At 37.4% G+C, this 9282-nt stretch overlaps 1 protein-coding gene across 1 annotated transcript in view; it reads right to left on the reverse strand.

The window, feature by feature from the left end:
- Positions 1 to 9282, reverse strand: part of XRN2 (5'-3' exoribonuclease 2) — a 77903-nt gene that overhangs the window by 68171 nt on the left and 450 nt on the right. The gene's annotated exons all lie outside the window — the stretch shown is intronic.

Consider the following 9282-nt stretch of genomic DNA (forward strand, 5'->3'; position numbering starts at 1 on the left):
TGTAACATTAATAGATATAATACATATAATGGCAATACTATATAAAAAAGGAAAATGGGGGGACTTCCCTGGTGGTCCAGTGGTAAAGAATCCATCCTGCAATGCAGGGGACGTGGGTTCAAACCCTGTTGGGGACCTAAGATCCCACATGCTGCGGGGCAACTAAGCCCACGTGCCACGACTACTGAGCCCTCGTGCCTCAACTAGAGAGCCCCGTGTGCCGCAAACTACAGAGCCCATGTGCCACAACTAGAGAGAAGCCCGCACGCCGCAACAAAAGATCCTGCATGCAGCAACTAAAGACCCGACGCAGCCAAAAATAAAATTAAAAAAAAAGGAAAATGGTAATCAAGCCATACAGCAGTAAAGGTTCTGTATATTACTGGAATTCAGCTAGTATAAATCTAAAGCTAACTCTGGGCTTTCTCTGCTGGGGGCCTGGGTTCAATCCCTGGTTGGGGAACTAAGATCTGTAAGCGTGGTGCGGCCAAAAGACAAAAAAAAAATCTAAAGCTGATAAGATGTGTATAGTAAGCCCTTAACATATATTTTTTAAAAAGATCACTAATGAAATCTAAATGCTACATTAAAAATACATATAGAAAACAAAGTAAAAGGACAAATATAAATTCAGTGATGTCAATAACATTAAATGTGACTGGATTAAACAATCCAATCAAAAAACAAAAGTTGTCAGACTGGATTTAAAAAAATATCCAATTATATGCTGTCTACAGGAGACACACTTGAGATTCAAAGATACAGAGTGAAAGTAAATGGATGGGGAAAGAGACTCAAACAACAACCACAAGAAAACTGGAGTGGCTGTACTAGTATCAGACAAAATACCTAAACTTTAAAAAAGACTTACTGGAAATAATGACGTTTGATAATGATAAAAAGGTCAATCCATCAAGAAGACATAACAACTAGAAACACATGCACCTAATAACAGCATCAAAATACATGCAACTTTTAATAAATGACAAAAATGAAAGAAACAGACAATTGAACAATAATAGTTGGAGACTTCAATACCCCATTTTCAATAATGGACAGAATTGGACAGAAGATCAACAAGGAAACAGATAACTGCAACAACACTATAAACCAACCAGACCTAACAGACTTTTACACAACACTCCACTCAACAGAATATACATTCTCAACTGCATATGGAACATTCTCTGGGAAAGACCAATCGCTGGGCCATAAAACAAACCTCAATAAAAGCATAAAAGTGATGCCAAGTTATGTTCTTCAACCACAACAAAGTAATGAGCTCAATAATGGGAGAAAAGGTGGCAAATTCATAAACATGTGGAAACTTAACAACACACTCATGAATAACCAATAAATTGAAGAAGATATCAAAAGCGAATCAGAAAATAATTTGAGAGGAATAAAAATGAAGACACAACATATGAAAACTTACAGTGTAGAGCCCAAGAGCAGTGTTCAAAGGGAAATTTATAGCTGTAAATGTCTATAATAAGAAAGATCTCAAATCAACAACCTAACCTTTATTGGAATCATGTTGATTATAACTGATTTGAAGAAGGCCAAGTGAACTGCATAAGATCACTTGAACACCATGTCTCTTGTAACTATCCTTATATTCTTCTCACAAAAGGTCTATAAAGGGCTTCCCTGGTGGCGCAGTGGTTGAGAATCTGCCTGCCAATGCAGGGGACACGGGTTCAAGCCCTGGTCTGGGAAGATCCCACATGCCGTGGAGCAACTAGGCCCGTGAGCCACAATTACTGAGCCTGCGTGTCTGGAGCCTGTGCTCCGCAACAAGAGAGGCCGCGACAGTGAGAGGCCCGCGCACCGCGATGAAGAGTGGCCCCCACTTGCCGCAACTAGAGAAAGCCCTCGCACAGAAACGAAGACCCAACACAGCCATAAATAAATAAATAAATAATTTTTTAAAAAGTAAAAAAAAAAAAGGTCTATAAAATATTTGTTTAAAATTTTTTTGTATCAAAATACTTGGAAAATTAGAAGCTTCTTTTTAACATGTATTGATATGACTTGAATTATTATTTTATGAAATTAAGAGCCCTATATACCCATAAATCTTTTCACATATCATTTAAGCTTAAAAAACAAACAAACAAAAAAACCTAACCTTCCACTTTAAGACACTAGAAGAGCAAACTAAACCCAAAGCAAGCAGAAAGAAGAAAACAACAAGTATTAGAGAAAAATTTAATGACAGAGAATAAAAAGAACAATTTTTAAAAAATCCATGAAACCAAAGAAGATCAACAGAATTGACAAACCTCTGGCAAGTATGATCAAGAAAGAAAAAAAGCAAGGTGGGAAACCTAGATTTCACTACATGCAAACAGCACAATTCTATACTACGCAATGTTACCAAGAGTTAGACACAAAAATATCCCCATTTTTACTTGGACATATAAACTACCAAAAATTAACTTACCAAATAAAATTCTGAAATATCAGTGCAAGGCACTGTTTCATGCACTTAACTTGGATTAACTGACTTAACCCACACAACCACCTTATGTGGCACATATACAGCTGATCTTCTTTATTCACAAATTCCATATTTGCTAATTCACCTGCTCACTAAAATTTTTTGTAACCCCCCCCAAATCAGTATTTTTGCACTCTCAAGGTCATTCACAGACACAAGCAGAAGGGTGAAAAATTTGAGTCCACTGACACACACATTCCCAACTGATGTTAAACAAGGCAACATTCTGCCCTATTTCAGCTCTCATACAGAGATGACCAGAGCACAGAGACTGTAGGAACAGGGTGGTGAAATACAAGAAACTCCAGTTCTTCACCGTTTAGGAGAGTTGAAGTCATTTTCCCAAGACCAGAAAGCTAATGAGTGGAGGACTGTATAAGCCAAGGACACAAAGTAAAGAAACTGATGGTTGAATGAATTAAGAATAGTTAAAAAGCCAAAAAGAAATAAAATGGAATCATAAAAAAGCAGAACAATTGTAAAATGGAAACAAAGCACAGATGAGACAGACAGCAAACAGATAGTAAGATTACAAATTTAAATCTAACCATATCAATAATCACATTAAATGTAAGTGTTCTAAATGCCCGATTTACAAGGCAGAGATTGGGAAAACAGTTTGGCAATTCCTCAAAAAGGTAAACATGGAATTACCATATGACCCAGCAATTCCACTCATAGGTATATATACCCAAGAGAATCAAAAGCAAAGGGGAACTTCTGGGGTACTAATACTACAATAATACTCTGTTTCATAATCTAGATGCAAGTCATACATTTTTATTTTGCGAAAATTAACAAGCTATACACATAGTTATATAACTTCAATATATGAAGAGTTTAAACATTTAAGTGACTATACATGCATATATGTATTTGTGTATATATACTTCAATTAAACGGTTTCCAAAATCTGAAAAAAAAAGAGAAAGAAATTGATACATGCTAAACATGGATGAATCTTGAAAACACTATGCAAAATGAAAAAGTGAAATAAACCAGACACAAAATGACGAATATTATATAATTCCACTTATATTAGCTCCTAGAATAGGCAAATTCATAAGATAGAAAGTAGGGGGGGAACAGACCATGTTAACACTACTCAAAAGATCTGGTTACATTAATATTGGACAAAAGAGATTTCAGAGCAAAGAATATTACCAAGGATAAAAATCATTTTATAATGATAAAGGAGCACATCCAGGTACTTCCCTGGTGGCGCAATGGTTAGGAATCCGCCTGCCAATGCAGGGGACACGGGTTCGACCCCTTGTCTGGGAGGATCCCACATGCTGCAGAGCAACTAAGCCCACGAGTCACAACTACTGAGCCTGCTCTCTAGGGCCCACAAGCCACAACTACTGAGCCTGCATGCCACAGCTATTCAGCCCGCATGTCACAACTACTGAAGCCCACGTGCCTAGAGCCCGTGCTCCACAACAAGAGAAGCCACCACGATGAGAAGCCTGAACACCACAATGAAGAGTAGCCCCCGCTCACCGCAACTGAAGAAAGCCCGCGCGCAGCAACAAAGACCCAATGCAGCCAAAAATAAATAAATTAAAAAAAACATAAAAGTATCAAATCTTCAAAAAAAAAAAAGAAACACATTCATCAAGACGACCTAACAATCTTAAGCATTTATGCACTAATAAAAGAGTTTTAAAATGCAAGGAGCAAAAACCAACAGAACTGAAAGAAGAAACAGACAAATCCAAAAAAATTATAGAAGATTTCCATACCCCTATTAAGTATTGATAGAACAGGAGACAGAAAAATCAATGTGTTGTTCAAGTCTTCCATATCCTATCAACCAGCATGATAACATTTATAGAACACTCTACCCAACAACAGCAGAACTTGTGTCTTTTTCAAGTCAAAATGAAACATTTACCAAAACCATATTCTGGGTCATAAAACAAATCAGTTGAGCTTTAAAATATGTAATTCAAATTATGGAAAGTTATGTTCTCTGACAAGGGAACTAAATTAGAAATCAATAACAGAAAAAGAATGCCTGGAAAATCCCCCAAATATTTGAAAATTAAGGAACACTCTTCTGAATAACCAATGGGCCAAAGAAGTCAAGGGGATATGAGAAAGTATTTTTTACTGAATGAAAATGAAAAGACAACATGTCAATGCTTGTGGTGTGCCACTGGAACAGCACCTAGCAAGCAGCTTACGGCACTCAACAGAAGCAACTCAAAGAAGCAGCATCAATACAATGACCTCAGCTTCTACCTTAAAAGGACAAGAAACACAAGCTAAACTCAAAATGAGCATAAGAAATAAACAATAAAAATAAGAACAGAAATTGATGAAGTAGAAAACAGAAAAAAACAATATAGAAAAATCAATGAAACCAAAAGCTAGTTCTCTGAGATCAGTCTAGCCAGACTGATAATGGAACAAAAGAGAAAGGACAAAATTAGTATCAGGAATGAGAGAAGTGACATCACTACATTTTCTATTGATATTAAAAAGATAATAAGGAATACTATGAACAACCTTATAGCAACAAATTGGACAACATAGACTAACAAAATCTGTGTAAGATACAAACTACAAAAGCTCATTAAAAAAATAGATAATCTGAATACCTCTATGTCTACTAAAAAAATTATATTTTTAGCTTAAACCTTCCCAAAAAAACCTTCAGGTCCAGATGGCTTCACTGATGAATTCTACCAAATACTGAAGGAAGAAATAATACCAATTCTACACAGACGCTTCCAGAAAACTAAAGAGGGTATGTACCTCGCAACTCAATATGAGGCCGAGATTACTCATACCAAAACTGGACAAAAACATTATAAGAACACTATAGACAAACATCCTTTTTGAACATAAATGTAAAAATTCTCAAGAAAATGTTAGCAGACTGACTCCAACAATATATAAAAATAATACACCATGACCAAGTGGGATTTATCCACCTGAAATGCAAGGTGTGTTTAACATTTAAAAATCAATGTAATTCACAATGAAAAAAGCCCCTAAAAAACAGAAAGCATAGTATGAACTAAAAGCATAATAAGACATCTCTAAGAAAACACAAGAAAAAATCTTGGTGACCTTGGCAAAGATTTCTTAAATATAACACAAAAAGCAGGAATACTGAAGAAAAAGAAAGAAAGCAGACTACTAAAATTAAAAACTTTTGCTCTTCTTTGCACTGCTAAGTAAAAAGACAAGCCACAGATTAAGGGAAAATATTTGCAAAAAAAAAAAAAAATCAATATGTAAGAAACTCTACAATTCAGTAAGACAAACAACCTAACTTAAAAATGGGCAAAAGATATGAATAGACACCTCACTCAAGAAGACATATAGAAAGCAAATAAGCACCCAAAGAGATGCTTAACATCATTTCTCATTAGGGAAATGCAAATTAAAACCACACTGAGATAACACTACACTAGAATGGCTAAAACTAGAAAAACTAACCATACTAAGTGTTGAACAAGGAAGTGGAACAACCAGACCTCTCATACACCGCTGGTGGCAATGAAACGGTACAACCTCTTTGGAAAACAGTCTGGCAAGTTTTTCTTTTTAAATAATCAAACACCTACCATACAATGCAATCAATTCACTCCTAGGTATTTTCTCTTAAGAAATGAAAGCATACATTCACACAAAGATTTGTATACCAATGTTCATAGACTTTTTTTAATAGCCGAATACTGGAAACAATCCAAACGTTCACCAATCAGGTGAATGAATAAACGTGATATATGCACAACACTGAATACTATTCAAAAATAATAAGAAATAAACTACTGATACAAGTACCAACATGGATGACTTTCAAAATAATTATTCTGAATGAAAGTAACCAAGTCAGGTTAAAAAAAAAAGAGTACATATTGTATAATTCCATTTATATAAAATTGTAGGAAATGAAAACTTATCTATAGAGTCAGAAACAAATCAGTGGAGTCAGAAATAAATCAGTGGTTGACTAAAGATGGGCAGTGGGGAGGGGTTATGGGGAGGAACAACAAAGGGGCAGAAGGAATGTTTCAGAGATGATGTTCATTATCTTGATTGTGGTGATGGGTTCATGAACATACACATATGTCAAAATGTATTAAACTGTACACTTTAAATATGTGCAGTTTGTTCTAGGTCAATTATACCTCGGTGGAGGAGGGAGGAGAGAACAGAGAAAAGAAAAATAAATCAATCTAGGAGGACCAGTATTCAGAGTTCAGAGAAGGCAGAGTAAAAGGAAAACAAGAAAAAAATCAAAGAGCATTCCCTAGAACTAAAGAACACAAGCCTCCAGACTCAGAGTCAGCCAAGCACTGATCAAAATGAATTGAAATTTTTAAAAAAAAATCTGTACCTAAGTACATAATTACAAAAGCTAATACCACCAAGGATAAAGATCTTTCAAAAATTCAGAAAGAAAAACAGATCAACTACAAAAGAATGAAAGCAAAAGAACACAGAAACCAAGAGCATGGGCTTCCTGGTTTTGACACTGGCTCTGACATCTATTAGCTACAAGACCTTGAGTACCTTACTTAACCCCTGTGTGCTTCACTTTTCTCATCTGTAATAAGAAGAAGGAGAAGGGGGAGGGAGAAGGAGAAATAGTTATGTGGTTGTTATGAGGATTTAATAAATTAATCTGTGAAGTGCCTAGTACATGTTAAACACTACATAAGTGTTAGCTAAATAAATAAATCACATTAACATTCAACTTCTCTTCAACAATTCTGCATGACAGAAGTCAAAAGAACAATGCCTTCAAAGTTTTGAGGGAAAGTAATTTTCAAACTCTGCCTAGCTAATGATTATCCACATATACAAGGGTAGAATAGACTTAGAAAACTCACATACCACACACCACTTCTTAAGAACTCAAGGGCTTCCCTGGTGGCGCAGTGGTTGAGAGTCTGCCTGCCAATGCAGGGGACACGGGTTCGAGCCCTGGTCTGGGAAGATCCCACATGCCACGGAGCAACTGGGCCCGTGAGCCACAATTACTGAGCCTGCGCGTCTGGAGCCTGTGCTCCACAACAAGAGAGGCCGCGATAGTGAGAAGCCCGCGCACCGCGATGAAGAGTGGCTCCCGCTTGCCACAACTAGAGAAAGCCCTCGCACAGAAACGAAGACCCAACACAGCCATAAATAAATAAATTAAAAAAAAAAAAAAAAGAACTCAAGTAAGAACAAAAACCAAGGAAGGGTTTAAGCCAAGAGACATAATGATTAGAAAACAGTACCTCCAACTGAAGAAATTTTTAAAAATCTCAGGAAGCAGCTTTCCAGCAAGTCTAAATAACCAGGTGTGACAGCAACAGAAATAAAGACTTCAAGCAGTCTCCACCTAGAAAGACAACTCGACAGAATAACTGATGAAGGAGAGTCTAGATGGGGAACCATGTATAATGGAAAACAGGCAACATATAGAAAAAGACAAAAGTAGCACAGGAGAAAAAACAGAGTCACAGTACATAACCTGAATCTACACAGTGACAATAATCACCAATACTATTTGATTTTTTATCTTTTGAAACAAACCTGTATAGCCAAAGCCCTGACAATTTAATTCTGGATGCCAACGAAGCAAGAGCACAGCTGAGAAGCTTGGGATGAAGAGTAAGGAAACAGCAGTAGAAAAGCTAGTACCTAACCTCAGAATGTGAAGATTCATGGGATACTTTGTAGAGGAGATGGAATAAAACAATAAAGGAATATTACTTAAATTTATCAAGTTTACCAATAGAAGAAATAAAAATAATGATTAGGAGGATGGGGGCGTGTGGGGAAGGGTGCTGTATAAGTGACTACATCCTCTTCTATCATAGCTAGAATTCAACAGATACACCCAAAATCAATAAATCAGACGCGAACAGGACATTTAGAGACAGAACCAAAAATAGTTTAAAGCAATTATCACTGGAGAGTAGAAATGGGATAAGATGGAAGTAAACTTAAAAAAATTTGATAAAAGTTTCAAAAGCAAAGAACATGAGCATTCAGTTTAACAGCTTCTCTTTGAGAAAAATACAGGGAGTATTGTAAATTCATCAGAACAAGGGTTTCGGTTCCTCCTAGGATAGAAACTAAGCAAAATCAAGATCTCACATCGAATGAACCCTGGAGATCCATCTACCTGTCCAAAAAACAAACGAACGAACAAACAAATCTCACTAGCCTAAGCAAAAAGTTCCCAGTGTCGACTGGGCACTTCCTTCAAAAACGAAGGGGTGGAGAGCATAATGTGCCCCTGAACTTCCCAATCCGGAAATTCTCATTAAGAGTACAAAATCGAACTGGGACGGAAACAAGGAAACGGCAAATACAAAACTCAAGAACGGCCAACAGTCTACGTAACACTAACAAACCAACAGCAAAAAGTGTATTGTCCAAGTACATTCAAGAATTCTGAAAATGTCAAAGGCATGCTGCCCAGCAGTCGGGCACCTAGACAAGGGGGCACTTAAGGGACGTCTGTCCTGTCCTAGACGTTTCCGAGGTGCTGCTCTCTCCGTAGGACCTAACAACAGCAACAAATGGCCTCTCCCCTAGCAGAAAACCTTTCAGGCTGGGACAGGAAACGACAAAAAGCTGCCTCCCCGCCCCCCCCCCCCCAGCATTACTTCACAGAGTGGTTAGAGGCTGGCAGGGGCACCCGCGCATCCCTAACCAGCTAACTCAGCTGACCAGCCGCGCGCTGTCCGACGGCCGGGGAGCCGCTTCCGAAACCCAAACCTTGCGAGCAGGGAAGAAACAAAGCCGTGGGCGGGGCCTTCCGC

This window comes from Balaenoptera borealis, assembly GCF_965194805.1.
Source record: "Balaenoptera borealis genome assembly, chromosome: 16".
Classification (NCBI taxonomy): Eukaryota; Metazoa; Chordata; class Mammalia; order Artiodactyla; family Balaenopteridae; genus Balaenoptera; species Balaenoptera borealis.